An 18375-nucleotide genomic window follows, 5' to 3' on the forward strand; every position below is an offset into this window, starting at 1 on the left:
AGCCTTATTAAGCATAAAATCAAGTAACTCAAAAACGAAAGACATTATTAAGATAATTTACCATATTCTTTATAAAATTGACTTAAGGAAGATACCTGTAGATTTTGTTTGGGATATGGCACATGCAGGAGTGGAAGGGAATGAGGAAGCAGACATTCTTGCAAAACAAGCATTACAATCTAAAATATTAACTATGAAATTCCATTAAGCAAATATGAATGTAAAATGATAATAAATATATGTATTAAGAAAATATGGCAGGAAAACTGGGACATAATTTGCATGCCCTACGACTTATACTCCAAAGTGACTTATTTATGTTTTTCCCCCCATATTTAAGACCCATTTTTGGCTGAGATACGTTCGTTTTTATTTATTCTGACATTGAAAATATTGAACACTGCCATTTTCAGCCGCTAGATGGCATTCAAATAGTATGGCATTCCATTGTGCCACGCAATAGGTAAAAGTGGCTATTAATGACACAATCAGCTTGCCACAGTCTGCCAATTTCATCCAGCTCCGGGATCATGCCTGGAGCAACCGTCAAATCAGCTTCATTTCGCTGCGCTGCCCCGGCGAAATGCAGCTAATTTGACAATTGAAGTTAATTTATTTAGTAAAAGTTCAACTGAGACACAACTTTGCCATAATGTCGAGCAAACAAATAATTGTTTTAGGAGGTTATCTTGATAAATTTTGAAGAAATGCACAGCAAGTCGTCCCTCTTCGCACTCCCGCTTTCGCGTATCAGCTTTTGAAATGCAGCTGATTTGACCATCAAAGTACATGTATTAAGGAAAAGTTAAACTGAGACATACCTTTGCTATAATTTTGAGCAAGCAAATAGTTTTTAAGTGTTAATCTCGTTAAATTCTTGATAAAGTCCTCCCATACACGCTCCCGCGGCTGCCATTTGGCAGCCAATCGATTTTTTGGCACAACACCAGCCCACATTTCCAGGTTGTCAACAGTGACACATAATAGATATGACTTATACAGCGAAGCAACACATTTATGTTTTTTACCCCACTTTATTAGATATATTAGGACATATGTAACTTATTTATTTATTTATTTTTATTTATTTATTTATTTATTTATTTTAATCTCTCTCTGTGCTCCGGTGAAGGCAGACATGTCTCCCTGTGTTCTGTTCAAAGAATAAAAATTTATAGACTATGAACACACAAATGAGCAGCAATTTAAAAATAAACAATTTATGGAAAACACAAATGCATGGCTCGTTAGTTTCTTGATCTCAAACAGTCAAATTCAAGTGAGTTGAAGCAACTGTCTGTTTTACTCATAATTTTGAATCGTCAATCAAATGTTGTACCACAAGGCTCTGTCTTAGGACCCACTGTTTTTACAATCTACATAGGTAATGTAGGTCAGAGCATCTCTAATGCATCCTTACATTTCTATGCTGACGTTTATTTGTCAAACTAAAACAGTTGCTAAGGTTTTCCAACTTTTGCAATCCACTTTCGACATCACCAGTAAGATGTGTTCCACCTCAAACTTGTCAAACACCGACAAAACCAAAGGGAGCTTTTTTCCAAACAGTAAGTCGGTCCCAGCAGTTCTTCCTCTGATTTTATCCTCAAATGGAGCCCCTATTGAGTTTGTCCATTCCTTTGAATATTTGGGTACCTTGGTCGACTCACATCTCTCTTTTAAGCTTCACATGGAAAACCTAGTAAGGAAACTGAAAGCTAAACTGGGATTATTTTTCAGAAATAGATTCTGTCTAACTCTGAATGCTAGGAAACAACTTGTAGCTGTAACTTTCCTTCCCTCCGTTAACTATGGTGACATTTACATGAACGCTCCTACAAGCACTCTTCAGATGTTGGATGCTGTCTATCACGGTGCACTAAGATTCATAACTGGCTGTAACTACCGTACCCATCACTGCACCCTGTATTCACTGGTTAACTGAACATCATTAACTTCACGCAGACTCTCCCACTGGTACATTTTCATCTTTAAATCCTTCTTGGTCTGCTGCCTTCATACACCTCCTCCTACATGTCTCTGCGTGAGTGCAGCTACAGCGTGCGCTCTCAGGACATTATTACCTGCAGTGTTCCCTCAATGAGGACTGAACTAGGCAAAAGGGCCTTCTCCTACTCCGCTCCTGTTTCCTGGAATATCTTGCAAAAAAGATCTGAAGCTGTCGACCTTGACTTCTCTAAGTGGCTTCAAACATCTACTAAGTTCCTGGCAAAGTAAGTTGTCGTCGTTATCCACTGTCATCATTCTTTGTTAAAATCAGGTCTCTCTTGTAAATGAGTCCCAGAGGCTCAATGGGATTAACCTGTAGAAATAAAGGTTGAATGAATGAAATAATTTTGAATCTTCAATCAAATGATAAATCATTTTTGATGGGGGGGTTGTCACAATCCGTTGAGCAGTCCAAAGTTTGCAAACACTGTGGAGACAGACGAGCAGAAATGTCACATGAAACATGTTCTGAAGAGGCTGCAACTTCTCTGTAAACTTCATGTGAGTCCAGAACCGGCTCAGATCAGGAGCGTCTCGAAGCTCATCATGCAATGATGAACTGATTTATTCTAACTCAGAGGTAACAGTAACTCACCTACCTCATCAGAGCTGATGTTTGCTAAGAATTGGTCCAATCTAAACAAACTGAACTCTCCTCCACACCTCCTCATTACTCTGAGATCATTTCTGGATGATAAGTGTCAGGAAGCGCTGAAGAACGACGCAGTTGAACGTGCAGCTCAGCTCCACAGCACCGACTATCATGTCGAGTCTTCAGTCCCAAAAAAATAAAAATAAACTGTCTGAAGCCGCCACCCTGGGGATAATTAATGAGCGCTTCTGAGGTGGATGTTACAAATATTAACTGCAGAATAATAATCTTTCTATGAGGTTATTAATAAAGCCCTTGAACCTGTCAGACTGCATGCATTGAGCCACCCATGTAATTTTATTCTTCCTTTTTGAAGCACAAAGGTTAATACAAGGGGGTTATGCAATATTTGTCTTTTGCCTTCTCAGCCCACAGGGGATAAAATTAACAACAAAATAAGACAGGATTTATTTTATTTTTTTAATGAATCGAGAAATTAAATCAAAAACACGTAACTAGTAATGAATGGATGAATGGATGGACGGATAGATAGACAGACTTTTCACAGCAGACATTTCAAAAACATGACCGGTTACGGTTTTAATTTCTCTGTTCTCGGTCATTCACCAACAGAGAACTCCACAGCATGCAGGCCCTTACACATTCAGAAATTATACAGATGTTTATGAGACTGCTCTGTGAGCTGGGTGTTAAGTGAGGGACATTTCTGTTGTCATTACCCGTTCTTTAACGATTGTCTCATGTTACATCTTAGGCAGGACGATAAGAAAACAACACGTTTAAAGTTTTAATCTGATATCAGAAACTTTAGTCTTAGCTAGAACAAATCATATTATTTAACAAATTTAAGTCAGGTCCTCTGGACGGTTTCTTTTTTTTTGTGTTCCTTTTTATTTAAAAAAAAAAGTTTCGTCCTTCATCCAGAGGACTTCATCAGACTGAGGAACTACAAACAAACTCAGTCATTGTGGCTGCTCGGAGTGATGAAGTCCTTTAGATGAAGGATGACAAGTAAAAAAAAAAAAAAAAAAGAAACTGTCCAGGGGACCTGACTTAACTGGATTTCTTACCTGGATTATTGAGCATGAACTTTGTCGTCTATTATTTAGTTCAATACAACCCTTTCCTGAAAAAGTTGAAACAGAATGCAATGATTTGAAAATCTTTGCATATTTATTCAACATGGAACATACTAAACATATCCAGTGTTTCAGCTAAATAATTGTTAAAGTACATTTTTAAGTTTACTGGCAGCAACACACCGTCAAAAAATGTAACCATCAACAGGTCAGTAAGTGGACTGGGTATGAAAAGACTTAGAGAGGCTGGATCTGTCAGAAATAAAGACGGCAGATGTTCTCCAGTCTGTGAAAAACTGTGTCTAATAATTGTAGAACAATTTCTGAATAATGTTCCTAACTAAGAAACTGAAAATACTTTGAATATCCAGACAAATCATCATCTGTAAACACAGTTCACTGTGCCATCTACAAATGCTGCTTAAAGCTCTATCAGGCAAAGAAGAAGAAGTCATATGTGAACCCCATGGTGAACCACTGGACCAGCGCCCATTTAAAATGGACTGAGGCAAAGTGGAGAACTGCTCTGTGGTTTGATGGATCCAAGTCTGAGACTCTGTTTAGAAACAATAGATGCCAAGTCCTCCAGACTAATGAAGAGAGAGACTATCCAGCTTGTTATCAGTACACAGTTCAAAAGCCTGCCTCTCTATTGGTATGAGGGTGCATTAGAACCTCTAGAATGGGTAATTTATATTTATAAAAAGGTTCCATCAATACAGAAAAGGATCAGCAGGTTTTAGAGCATCTCCCTCCAGCAGAGAAGATCTAGGACTGTTGACCAGCTAGAATCCTCAGTCACACATTTCAACAACTGGTCTCCTCAGGTCCTCCAAAACTTCCAACAACTGAAGGACCCAAAAGTCCTGCAGCAACATGTTCTCCTCAGATGCTGAATGTGTACGGACGGTTGTTAAAAGAAGAGGAGTTGCTTCACGAAGAAACGTTTCTAACATTAGATATGTTAGTGTTCCACTGTGAATACAGCATGGGTTTGTAAGATTTGAAACTCACAGCATTCTGTCATTATTTGCATCAAAAAAACAAACAAAAAACATTATTTTCCTGTTTTTTTTTTTTTAAATTTGTATTATAATTTATTTATTTGGGATTTGAGCAAAACTCTAACTTTCCTAAATATTAAACTTTTCACTCTCGAGTCCTCCAAACAGTGAGGCTTCATTTTATGAACAGAGTTATGGAACGGTTTTATAAATGCTTAATAATGCTTTCCAAAGTGTTTATTATTTCATGAATAACCTCCTTTTAAAACAATTATAAATCCTTTATCAAAGTAAATGTTGCATTCCAGCTTAAAATGATATTGTTGTATAGAATTGTTTTAGTTTAACATTACTTTTATCACAAAACGATCTCAGACTGTCTCGTTTAACACGACCTTCTCAGGTTTGAGGAGGTGAAAATGTCCTAAACTAATGATTCCAGAAGGTAAGGAGGTTCTGCTTTCTGAAAGCACATCTCAGTCTGTGACAGGAGCCGACAGCCCGGTCGCTGCCTCCATGTCCTTGGAGGACCAGAACCTGTTGAGCCCAGAGCGGCCCGGTAAACTGATGCAAGGAGAGGGGTTCAGTCTGACACCAGGCAGCTGACCGAGCGTGACGCTCACCCTGCTCACGCTGCCGGGGCAGGGAATAATTGGACAAAGTGTTCATGTAAATTTAAGGTGGGATCTGTGTATTCATGCGGATGACAGGTTGAGCTCCTGGTTCTTCTGGACTCTGAATATTCTGAAGGAGGTGGCGACGCCGGGAACAAACGGGCAAAGAAAATGGGGAGGTGACCGGAATTAAAGAGGCCGCATGTTCGACTGCAGGAAGACAAGAAAACAAACGGCTTTAGAGGAGCTGTAGCTTGGAGACCGACGCGTCAAAGCAAATCCATAAAAAAATCTGACATGTCGGGACGTCTGCAGCGGGTTGACGAGCAGAACCGAGGCGAGGCTTCCCAAAGAGACAAAGGAGCATCTGAAGAAGACATGCAGCATAAATGAAAGGGAATAATTAGTCAATAATCAGAAACGGCTGATTGAAGATGATTGTTTTGTGCTCTGTGGAAGCTGTGAGACAGGAAGATGACAGAGAAAAATGGAAATGTTTATGATGATCAGATGAATGTTTGCTTGTTCATGTTCATAACTCTCTCTGTCAGAAGTTTCTGGCCCACAAAAGAGACTGATTTCTGAGCTCGTTTCAAAGTTTTCTGATTTCTTTATTCTCCTAAACGCTCCATGGAGACAACAGCCTATGATGATGTGCCTCTTTAGTTTTCTAAAGAGCGACATCATAAATACACTTGTTTATATCTTTATGCATTCATCTAGTTCATCACAGTTTATCTGCAAACGCTCCTCCGTCTCTTCTCAGTGCTAAAAAAGACGCACTTGCCACGATAAGACCACATTTAATGCAGGGGGAAGACATGTGAGCAGAAACATCATCTTTTAGCCTGAAATGTGTGAAGTTGTTCAGCTTGTTACAGTGAACAAGCAGAGATCAGAATTAAATTTTCCACTTTGAATGCATCTTTTCTTTTGTTTACTTGCTGCTTAGATGGGAACTGTACACAAATATCTACAGCAAAACACTGCATGGTCAAAGGTCTAAATGTGTTTTACAATATGCTTCTTTAAATGCTACGTAATCATTTATCAATGATCAATTATTCAAATCGACATAATTCTCCCTGCTTCACTTTGGACACAACCCGGTCCTCCTGGTGGTACATCTGGTTTGATTTTGTTTAAAAAAAAAAGAAAATACTATACTGAGACTTTTCTGTACATTTATGTATTCTCAGAACATTTTCAGTTTTTGTTTGGGTTCTTTTACTGCTTTGTTCACAGTAACATGATTTAGTAATGAGAAACTAATCTAAACTAAAAAACATTTCTAAAGACACCCTTGAATGGAGCCAGTTCTACCACCGCTTGAAACTCCAACATCCATCATTCTCTGAAGACCAACAGTTTTTCACGACTTCCTGTTGTAATATTTCAAGATGGCCGACAGTTTGATGTAGAAACGGTAAAAAGAAGAGAACAAACATCAGAAGAAAAGATAAAGCTTTAGTGAATGGAGAATAAGGGTCGCCATGGCAACCACACACTTGTGCCTTCCATCCCCTGGTAGTAGCAGAGCCAACATAGATACAAATTACAAGTTTTAAAAGTTAGATTCAAATTCATTAATTAGTTGAAACCATAGTTTTTCAACCAGCTAAAAAAATCTTGAAGTCATTGGAAGTGAGTTTGAAGTCACAGTCGTCAGTGAGGGCTCTAATGAACGGTAAGAAGTGCAGGAATCACACATTCACATTTACTGTAAGCGCGATTACAGTAAATAATGAATAAACAGTAAGAAGGCACATAGCAATTTGCATGCACCTGAACAATGGACTACTTTTTTTTAACATGTTTTCTCAACTGGGAGGAGACACTGGAAGACCCAGGAAGCGCTGGAGAGATTAGAGTTTTTCTCTGATGGCTTGGGAATGTCTTGGGGTCCTCCCAGAAGAGCTAAAAGGAACGTCTGCTGGGCGTCCCTGCTTAATCAGCTGCCTCTGTGACCTGACTGGAGCAAGCAGAAGGTGGATGTATGGATTTCGGTTGAACTAACTTATCTGGTTTTATAGTGTAAAATTGATAAAGTAGTGGAAAAATTGTAGAAATACGATGATTTTGTTTGTTAAAAAAAATTAAAGTTTAGATCAGAATGTAAGATCACTGTGTAAATGGCTTCAAAGATGTCTACAGAGTTCATAACGCACTAAGAATTAATCATCATGTTGTCAATGGAGGTATTTTTTGCAGTCTCTCAGGTTTTATCTATGTTATACCATATTCTTCTCACAGAAGGCCTAACACACTGGTTTTCATTAAATTGCATATTTTGATAAATTTATTGCACTTGTTTGGGTTTAAAGTTGCAGGATTGGTGAATCAGCAATTTTACTATAATTTTTTTAAAAAGGTCAAGGATTTGTGTGATCATGAATCGTCAATGTCCAAAATTAGAAAATTTATATAAGTCCAAAGGATTGTCTATGTTGGACTAACCTGCAATTAAACAAATGGCATAAATTAGCAGTAAATACATTGAATTATAACAATATTAATAATAAAGTGTACAACATGTTATGGTTCAGGCTATGGATCCACATCCAGAACAACAAGCTGCTCATGACTTGCAGAATTTCTCATTTCAACCCAAGTTTGGGCAGAAATTGGACCTGAGAAAGTCTGAAGAACAACAAACTTAATGCAGGACTTCTCCAAAAATCCACAGAGTTAGAACTGATGAACCGATTAAACAAAACAGATGATAAAACTAAAAAGTGAGGAGTCTTATGATAATTGACATGATCAATTAATCAAACAACAGAGGTTGATTTTCTGTTTATTTCTGGTTCTGTTATCTGACAAAGATGATACAATTCAAGATTTTTTTTTTTTTCAGAAAAACGCTGCTGTACATCCTCTCCTCCCTTTGAGTGTGCTCATTATTAAACCATATCTTCTGCAGGACATGCAAAGAAGACCAGGCTGGTAATTTCTGCTCATCATTCCTTTTTTCTCAACTTTTTTTTCCTGTTTGAAGGAGAGAGGTGTTTCTCACAAAGCAAAAGAAGATTAGAAGCTCTGAGCTCCTGAGCGTGTTGACTCATTAGACCCAAACAACAGAAATACGACAGGACGGACGTCCACCTTGGTTCTGATTGGGAGACATCAGCCCGTTACAGGTTGTTAGCAAAAACAAAATAATAACGACTTCACACAGGCTGCTTCACATCAACAAACAAACGCACACGCCAACGTGGATAATGATGAACAATATCCACTGGAGGCAAAGGAGATGAAAAGCAGCTAAAATTACAACTAAAAGATACAAAACAAAAGCAGACCGACATCAGTGCGTTAGAGGAGATGGACAGAAGATAATGGTTGGACGCTGCTGCAGGACACACAGCTAATTGGAGCTCACTCATAAATAATGTGTCAGCAGCTGAGAACGGCTACAATAAAATCACTGTGCAAAACTTTAGTAGCCGAGGGATTTCTGCTGGAGACGTTGGAGGGAGAAACAGAAGCTGTGTTTCTGATGAGCAGTAAAGGTTGAAAAAGTCAAACCACCAGAGAAACCAGTTAGAAGAGTGCGGAAACAAATCAGTGCATGTGGAGTTGTACCCAAACAGAATCGTTATATTGTGTCGGTTGTTAAAAGATGAAAATTAGCAATGATTTAGCTGAAAACAGCTGTGACGCCAAATAATATTTTATTGACAAAGCTCTTATAATTAAATTATCCTGGAAAAATAGCTCATCCAAATATTTGCTTTATTTTAATTTAGTTACCATTTAGCCTAGCGTGCAGGTTTTTCGTCTGTGGGAGGAAACTGGAGAACCGGGTGAAAACCCACGCATGCATGGAGAGAACAGGCAAACTCCTCCCAGACAGGAGCCAGGCTGGGAATCGATCCAGCAACCTTCTTGCTGAGAGAGAGTAGCTCTACCAACTGTACCAGTGTTCCGAGTCTTGATTAGCCAATTTTATATATATATATATATATTTTTTATTGATTCGTAGTTGAATCCAGGTCTGAGTGCAAATAGTGTAAAACTTTTATCGAGCGGTGAACTAAAACAAAAAAAAACATCAAAACCATGTTTGTGTTTAAGTCCTGCGATGGTCAGGAGTGAAAGTTCACATTTCTTATGGAAGAAGAGTTAATATCTACTGGGAACATTTTATGTGAAAGAGCAACAAAACAAGCAGCTTTGTTTTTATAAAATTGCTTTAAAAAGATGTTGGCAGGATCATGCTGCTGGCGGGACCACACTAATGACAGGACCGTACTGCTAACTAAACCACAGTGCTGGCAGAACCACATTGCTAACAGGACTGTGCTGCTGAAGCACACTGCTAACAGTAGCCATGCTGCTAATAGGACCATGCTGCTAACAGGACCGTACTGACAAGACTGTGATGCTGGCGGGACCACACTGCGAATAGTAGCCTACCATGCTGCTAACAGGACCATGCTGCTAACATGACTGTTAAGAGAATCACACTACTAACAGAACCACGATGCTAACAGGACCATGCTGCTAGCAGAACCTCACTGCTAACAGAACCACTCTACTAACAGGACTATGCTGCTAGCAGGACCACATTGCTAACAAGTCCATGCTGCTAATGGGACCGCATTGCTGACAGGACCATGCTTCCAAGAGAACCTCACTGCTGTCCTGTCTGATGTGTGGGCTGCAGGGCCAGCACTCCCTGTCTTATTTTTAATTTTTTTTAGTTTTAAGAACTTTTTATAAACAACATATAAACACAGAACACTGCTGACTCTGGGCTGCCAGATGCCTTTTTTTTTGCAACCTGTCAATCAGTTCAGAAGGCATGTCAGCAAATGACCAATCAGCGACATCAATTTGTCCCGAAGGTAAACACCCCTTGCCTGCGGAACTGGTCTGCAGCGCATCAGGGTGTACGCTCGAGTATGAAGTCTCAACCATCTGCGGACAGTGCGCATAGTGTCTGCGCGGCTTACGCCACAGTATTTGGGAGCCTTAACAGTGTTTTTCTCACTTTTGTATGTTTGTTTTGGTTGCATTTTGCTCTTGCACCTGTACATTGTTGTCTGTGCTCTAATAATATCTTGTCTGTCTAAAACAGGTCTCTTGAAAATGAGTCCCCGTGACTCAATGAGATTACCTGTATAAATAAAGGTTAATTTTTATTAAATACCACTCATTCTGAAAATAAAATAAAAATCAGTATGTTTTTGCCAGACTGACATCACTGTGATGCAGATGAAAGAATTTACCAAACAGCGTGGATTCAAATGTGTCTTGTTTACATGTTAAGATGCCCTGCCTCCAGCAGGTTATGAAAAAAAGATGTCTTGCTTTAAAATCCTGCAGTCATGTGTTGGTCAGCCTGTTCCTCCACCTGCTCGTCCTTCGTCTGGGTTTGTGGCTAGTTTTGTTTCAGCTGCTCATCTGTCGCTGCCTGAAGAGTCGAGGCAATGCTGCCAAAACCTCAGCGACTGTTTCCATCATTCTCCTCCAGCTCCTTAAACTCTCCACTTCCTCCTGTTGGGTTGAGCCTCATTGGGATGTTTTCATGTCTTCCACCCTGCGAGGAGGAAATAGACATGTTTTATTCCAGCCAGAAATATTCTCATCATAACCCCATGAGGCAGTTTACTGCACCAACTGTGAGCATTTTGTTTTCCTCTGAGTTGTTCATGTTTCTGTGTGATTCAGAGACAGATTATTTATTTCACTCCATCATTTTACACACCCCTGTTTTTTTTTTTTGTTTTGTTTTTTTCAAAGCTAGAACATGTTTTACATCTCAGGCTCAGCAGAAACAGATGAGATATACAGTATAGAGAAGGTGGGAGACCTGACTCATCAAACAGCAACCTTCATGGAAACGTGGGAAACACAAAGCAAGGATTACAGAGGCGAGTCAAAAATCAGTGAGATGGTACACAGAGGGATTTAGGAGGTAAATTATAGAAGTGGAGAAAAAAAATACAAGGAAATAGAATCAGGATGGTAAAATTGGAAGACAATGTTAAAGAATAGCCTTCTTTTAAAGTAGACGACAGAGTAGCAGAAACAGGCAGCCATGGAAAGATAATGCCTAGACAAAGGAGGAGTGAAAAGACACAGACTTAATACAGGACACTGACGAGACAGAATGAGAAACACCTGGGGTGACAACAATTAGACACAGGTGAGACAGGAGCTGACACGAGGAGGAAAAACACAGGAGAGTGCAGGAGAACAAACACAGAAACTCCACAGTAAAACTTAGACGAAAAATGGAAAATGCTACCACGGCCTGGATTATATAGAAAAAATATATAGAAAGGAAAAAGAAAAAGAAATGGAGAAATAGGTGGAAATACAACTAAATAAGAATAAAAGTAAAAACAAAGGGAAAGAAAAGAAGCTAAAGTGGGTAAGAAAATGAGTCGCGTAGGTGCACTTAATTGCCTGAGTTCTTAGCGACGTCATACGGTTTTCATTAGCTGAGGTTTGTGTTCAGTGGAAATGTGACCACAGGTGTTCAAACATCTAACATGCAACATGAACGCTTTAAAAACACGGTGCTGCTTGGGTTGTGTGGTGTCACCGAATACTTCATGATCTAATTTCACCAGCAATGAAAGCACGACATCTCATCAGCCAAGAACTAATATTAGTTTGGGGTTTATGATTTATTAACCAGAATTAAAGTTGATTGAGTCAACTCAGAATACAAAGCAGTAATAAAACAGCATAGGAGCACAAAAGGGCTGATTGTCTGGACTCCTTGAAGGCATTGAGTGGACCATGAACTCCTCTGTAGACCAAAGAATCAGATTCAGAATAAGCTTCGCTATCACTGCACCAAGTACAGCAAGGTTATATTCGGTTTAGTCGTCCGAGAGATGGGCAGAGTGCACGTAGCTGCAGCTCCTTGGAGTGCTGCCGCTTATTCTTTAGATACAAAAGGGGAAAGACCATGAGGAAAGGATAGTGGTATTAAAAAAAAGATCTCGTCACACCTTGTCCTTGTCAGGACATGATTTAAGACATCAAAAAACTCTACCAGCAAGCACATTTATAGACACACATGCATTTGTCAACAAGACGGTGAGATTTGTCCATGAAGCACTTCCAGATAGCACCATAGTCCTGTGAAGATGTTGGTGTCAGCCGGTACATCTCTGATAAGCGTTCACAGAAGTTCTCGGTGGGGGGCGGGGTGCACAGGGAGGTGGATAGAGCAGAGCCCCCTCAGCTTACACACATCCCAGGAGAAATTTGATAAGTTGGACTACTTGAAGGCCGAATGGGGAGGCCACATTCTGATAATCCACACTTGTTGTTTTGTGCAGGCAGACTGTTTTTTTTCTTGTACTTTCGAAAGGGTTCTAAAATCCATGGAGTCCATCTGCCCAACAGCTTGGACCAAACTGGATCCCAAACACAACAGCCAGTCTACAACAGAATGTGTCAAACAAAAAAGAACCAAGGTGCTACAACGGTCCAGTCAGAGTCCAGAACCTCAACCTTATTGAAATGCTGTGGTTGGACCTTCAGAGAGCTGAGCAGAAAACCTCAATGAGCTGAAGCAACGCTGGAAAGAAGAGTGAACCAAAACTCTCCCACAACCATGATGAAACTAAATCTAAACAACGCTTTTGTTCAGTTGAAGTTGTATTTTCATATTAAACCTTGATAAGGACCAGATGATCGTCTTTTATGTTTTAATTAAATAAAAAATAAAAATAATTAAAAAAAAAGCTTTTCAGATCTGATGTAATGATTGTAAACACACTGTTGTAAAGTTTGAAGTCAACACAGGTGACTAAAAGAACATCTGACTGCTCTTCTTCCTGTCTGAATTGTAGAAACTCCTTTCTTCCTTGGGTCACCGGGGTGAGGTGTTGGTGGGTGGGGTGGGGGCAGCAGCTCTGTTCCTCGGCTCCTCTGGGCTTCGTGCTGAGCTGCAGCTGCTCTAATTGACTCCGATGCTTGTCAGTTTCATTTCCACATCACTGTTGGTCTCCTGCAGTGTCTGACACCGGGGTTGCTTTAGAGGAACGGGAACATCAGATTCACCACTCTGTTCTTGAGCTTTAGACTTCATTGTGTCACTTCATTACCTTCAGTATACACAGGAAGCCACGAGCGAAGTGGCAGGAACAGTGCAGTGACAGATGGTGGATGTTGTGCTGCTCTTTGTTTGCCAGCTACCAGTTAGCTTCTTAGATTTTATTGGGAAGCTGCTTAATTATCTGGACAAATGCTGATTTGGATTAGACATTATCAAAGTTTGTCGTTTGTAGTACTCGGAGCTGACTCGTAGCTGTATGGTTGTTTAGCGTAGTTGCTGGGATCTTTGTTTCATTGCAGGTTTCCATTAAAGGTGGTTGTCAGGGGAATTTTGGTCAAGGTCAAGTATGTTTGTCACTAACTAATGTTAACTTCCCACGAACCATGTGTTTGAAGTTAGCAGTGTGCGTTCCGGCAACTGATTGCTTGAATCATGCAACTCAAATCTACGCCCTTAAAAGTCCAAAGTCATTGCGCATTTTTATTAAAAACTCAAAAATATAATTTAAAAGCATAACTAAATTGCCAATCAGTTTGACAGTTTAGGTTGGTTGTTAATAAAATTTTGATTATTTATTAAATATAGAACAGGAGGAGACATTGCCCTTGGCCCGGTGAACCCAGTCTGTGCAGTGGATGTTCTGGCTGCAGCCCGCTCACCAGGTCACGCACATGCTCCTGCCCAGCCGAGAGTGACGAGGACGGCATGAAGCATTTCCAGACAGCTCTACTGAGTGTGCACACAACTGCTGATGTGTTGGAACTCCCGCATACATTTCAGGCGTAATAAACATAAAAGCTGTATGGCATCTTCTTTATTCCAAATTTTGTGGAGAGCATCCTGTGCTCCAGCATCAACGTGTGGCATGGAGGCTGCACAGCTGCGAAAAGAAAAGCATTGCAGAGAGTGGTGAAGGCTGCACAGAAGATGTTGGAGTCAGCCTCCCCACCATCACATACATCTACACCTCCAGATGCAGGAAGAGGGCCACCTGCATCATGAAGGATCCCACTCACCCAGCACACACATGTTTTGCCCCGCTCCCCTCAGGAAGGAGGTTAAGGAGCATTAAGTGTTTAACCACTAGACTGAGGAACAGCTTCTACCCTGAAGCTGTTAGACTCATGAATCTCTAACCAGAATAATCCCTGTGAAAAATCACATCCTGTTGCTGCTGATCTGGTTCATGTTGATGTGTTCATGCGTGCTCATCTGCTCACACAGACTCATGTTCGTGCTACTGTTCAACGTAATGTCCTTATGCTATTAGTGCTAAGTGTATTTTTAGGTGATGTTTATCTTAGTTCATACCTTAGATGTTATCATTGTTTTTCTTTTACATTTTATTGTTGGATGTAACTGGGACCCTATGTACATAATTTTGTTCCACCACATGTACCACATGAGGTGCTAACGACAATAAAGAATCTCTGACTATGAGGTAGAGTAGAGCAATTAAAGTCAGCAGCAAAGTGAGAAAATGTGGTCAATTTGTCATCAAGCAGCATAACTAAGCAATAGCTCAAGAAACCCAAGCTGACCCTAACTATAAGATTTATCAAAAAGGAACGATGTAAGCCTAATCTTAAAACTGGACAATGTGTCAGCCTCACGGACAGAAACTGGAAATTGGTTCCACAAGAGAGGAGCCTGATAACTGAAAGCTCTGCCTCTCATTCTGCTTTTGGAAACTCTAGGAACCACAAGTAAACCTGCAGTCTGAGAGCAAAGTGCTCTGTTAGGAAAGTATGGAACAATAAGACCTGTAATATAAGATCAAGCTAAGTAGTTGAGAGGTTTGTTGGTTAGAAGTAAGAGTTTGAATAATATTCTGAATTTGACAGAAACAAATCTGTTTACAATTTTTTCATCTAAAATTAAATGGACAACGACATAATAAAACAATGAATTAACTATATATTTATCCCTAAACTGCAATGGGACACATTTGCTCAACAGAGTTGCACCATGCATGTGCACACTTGTTAACCAGTAAACACCTATTAATGCTTGTTCAGAGTTTTGAGATGAGATCAGATTTCTACATTTTTCAGAATTTACCAAACCTAATTAAACACTTCGAGCGGACCTTAAATATAAAGCACCATGTTGCATTTGTGTCTGATAACCTGCAGATATGTTGTCTGTGGTACGAGCATGTGTGTGCTTGTGATGTTGAAAACAGCAGGTAAAACAGGTGATTTCAACCATGGAGCACGGAGAACATGGTCGGACTGCAGGAACCACTGGATGAAGCTGACCTGCTGCTGGTCGCTGTTATGGGAGAAAAAAAAAAAACACTGTGGAACTGACTGGAAACAAACTGCTTCGATCTGGGTTCAGTGTGTGTGCGTGTTTGTGTGTGTGTGTGTGGTGGTCATCATGCTGGCTGACTTCCTGTTGGAGTGAATGGTGACTTCGGGGAGTAAAAGATGGACTGTGAGTGTAAATGAATGTTTTTAATTTGCTTCTACTTCTGCTTAGCCAGCAGTCAGAGCTGCTGCCTGTTTGAATACCCAGTGATGGATGACTGGCTACTGAACACCCCCACACACACCCCACACACCCACATACACACATGGGTATATAACTTTGGACCACAGGAGCTTCCCCACAACCTAAAACTAACCAATTCAGCCCCGAAAACAGCCAACAGTCCATATATTTATTAGCATAGTTATATTTGAACATTTTAATAATTCTTCAGTTGTGTATATTCTCATTATGAGGCGTAATGGAGTCATCAAACAGTGATGATAGCTTTCTGCTCTTTATACAACATTTCCTTCCCAACACCATTTGATTTCTGACAAGACACGATAATAGCTTTCAGCCAGCTTCTAATAACAAAATCATTACTGTCTAAACATTTCTTCATTTTATGATTACTCAACTACTGACCAATTCTAATTATGAACATTTCTGCAGTAACTTTTCACAACATTAATAAAAATAAACTGTTTTGTGTTTTTATATTCTAGGCATTGTTTGTCATAAAAGTGTGTTTTGTTGGAAGACAGAGTCAGTCTGACACAGACACCGAGCTGTGCTGGGGTGTTTTAAATGGATGTAAATGTTCATATTCAAAGACTTTATGTGCTAAATAGACACTTTATCACCCTGAGTCATCATATGAAGTGAAATGCACTTTCTGCACCTTCAGCCGAATGTCTGAAGCTTTAATGCTCACTGAATTGTACTCGTAAATCCGACGGGACATTTTTGCAGAGCAAGCCGAGTGTTTTCTTTGATGGATGCCGAGATGAACTCACGTTTTAATCAAAGATTTAATTTAAATGCATAATAATTTAAATGCATAATAAATACTAAAAAAATGCATGCGACGTTAATAGATATTTGAAGCTTTGAAACAAATTATGTAATGAATGAGTGAGATGGGCAGATTTCAGGTGCCTGTTCTGATCCAGCCCGACTCTATAAAGATTCTGTTCGTCTGCCAGACTCTGAGAACGATGCCGGTCAAATTATACCGTTGTCAAATTTTACCCCTTTTTTTCCCCCCCAGCAATTGTCATTTTGTAGCTTTCACTTATGAAATGGTGATAGTTTTGAACACTTGCACGTATTTGCACGTCTCTTTTTATGCATACCACTTTGCATGCACTTACTGTATGCATGCAGAGACAGCAGCTCTACCTGAAGGCAGTTTGTGACTGGACTGAACATTTTCAAGGGAGTGTTCAAAATGTCTTGAAACATTCACACGTGTTCTCAGTTTCTTTATGGCCACTTGCATCACGAAGGACCCCACTCACCCAGCACACTTTTTGCCTCGCTCCCCTCAGGCAGGAGGTTTAAGTGTAGAACCACTAGACTGAGGAACAGCTTCTACCCTGAAGCTGTTTGACTCATGAAACCCTAACCAGGAAAATCACTGTAGTGCCCCTTTAATTGGTGATATGTCACTTTATCTGTGCTGCTGATTAACAATGCTGCTGATTTCACATCTTTAAGCTGATGTATTCATACCCATCTGCTCACAACAGACTCATGATCAGGCTGCTGTTTTAATGCACCGTATTATATTACATTATTATTCTTTAGCTTATATCTTAGATCCTTATATACTTTCTTTTTATACTTTATAATTTTAATATCGCGGGGTGTAACTGGGACCTTGAGTACATAATTTTGTTCCACCTCATGTACCACATGCAATGCGAATGATAATAAGGAACGTTGAACATTGGAAAATTAAACATGTTCCAAAATGCACTGATGTCATCTTACAGTATGATAAGATGAGGTGTGCGTTACAACTAGCAAACATGCACACTGGACATGAGCAAGAGTTTGTACCTGGCCAACACACAATCTGGCTGGTCTAATCAGTAACTTTCTCATGATTTGTGGAAGTTCATATGAATAAGAAAAAAATGTTTTGTTGTGTTAATACAAAGAAGCGTCAAAACGTTTGTACAGACCCTAAAACTATCATACGTGTATGAATATGAGTTATCTGGCAACACTGCTCCACTCCCCATCACTGTTTCTCACCTACTCTTCATCTGCTTGTTAGCCCGGCTGTACACCATTGTGTAATCACTCCTTCCTCTGCTTTTACTCCTCTATTCCTGCATATTCTCACGTCCTCATGTGTAGCTTCTTTGGTGAGATGTAGGTTTTGTCACCTGCATTTTCTGGTTTTTATTTTGATTTATTACATTTTATTTGCCTGCCTCTCACCCGCTCTCTGCACTGCTGGGTTCTCATCAACCACTGGATTTGAAACTATAGTAAATAATGACTGATAGAGACCAAAAAAGACAATCTGCCATTCCATGTGTCAGACAGGTGAGCGCTAATTAAAACACTTTGTATTTAAATTGCAACAGTAATATCAGAACGCAGCGTGAATGTGACTCAAAGTAAAAATGTTGCGCTTTCCAAACAATTTAGTCTCCCGGCAGCACGGTGGCTCAGTTGGTAGAGCTGTTGCCTCTCAGCAAGAAGGTCGCCCAAGTTCAAATCCCAGACAGGGGACATTTCTAGTTATAGTTTGCATGTT

The sequence above is a fragment of the Nematolebias whitei genome, chromosome 4, assembly GCF_014905685.2.
Source record: "Nematolebias whitei isolate Nwh7 chromosome 4, NemWhi1, whole genome shotgun sequence".
Lineage (NCBI taxonomy): Eukaryota > Metazoa > Chordata > Actinopteri > Cyprinodontiformes > Rivulidae > Nematolebias > Nematolebias whitei.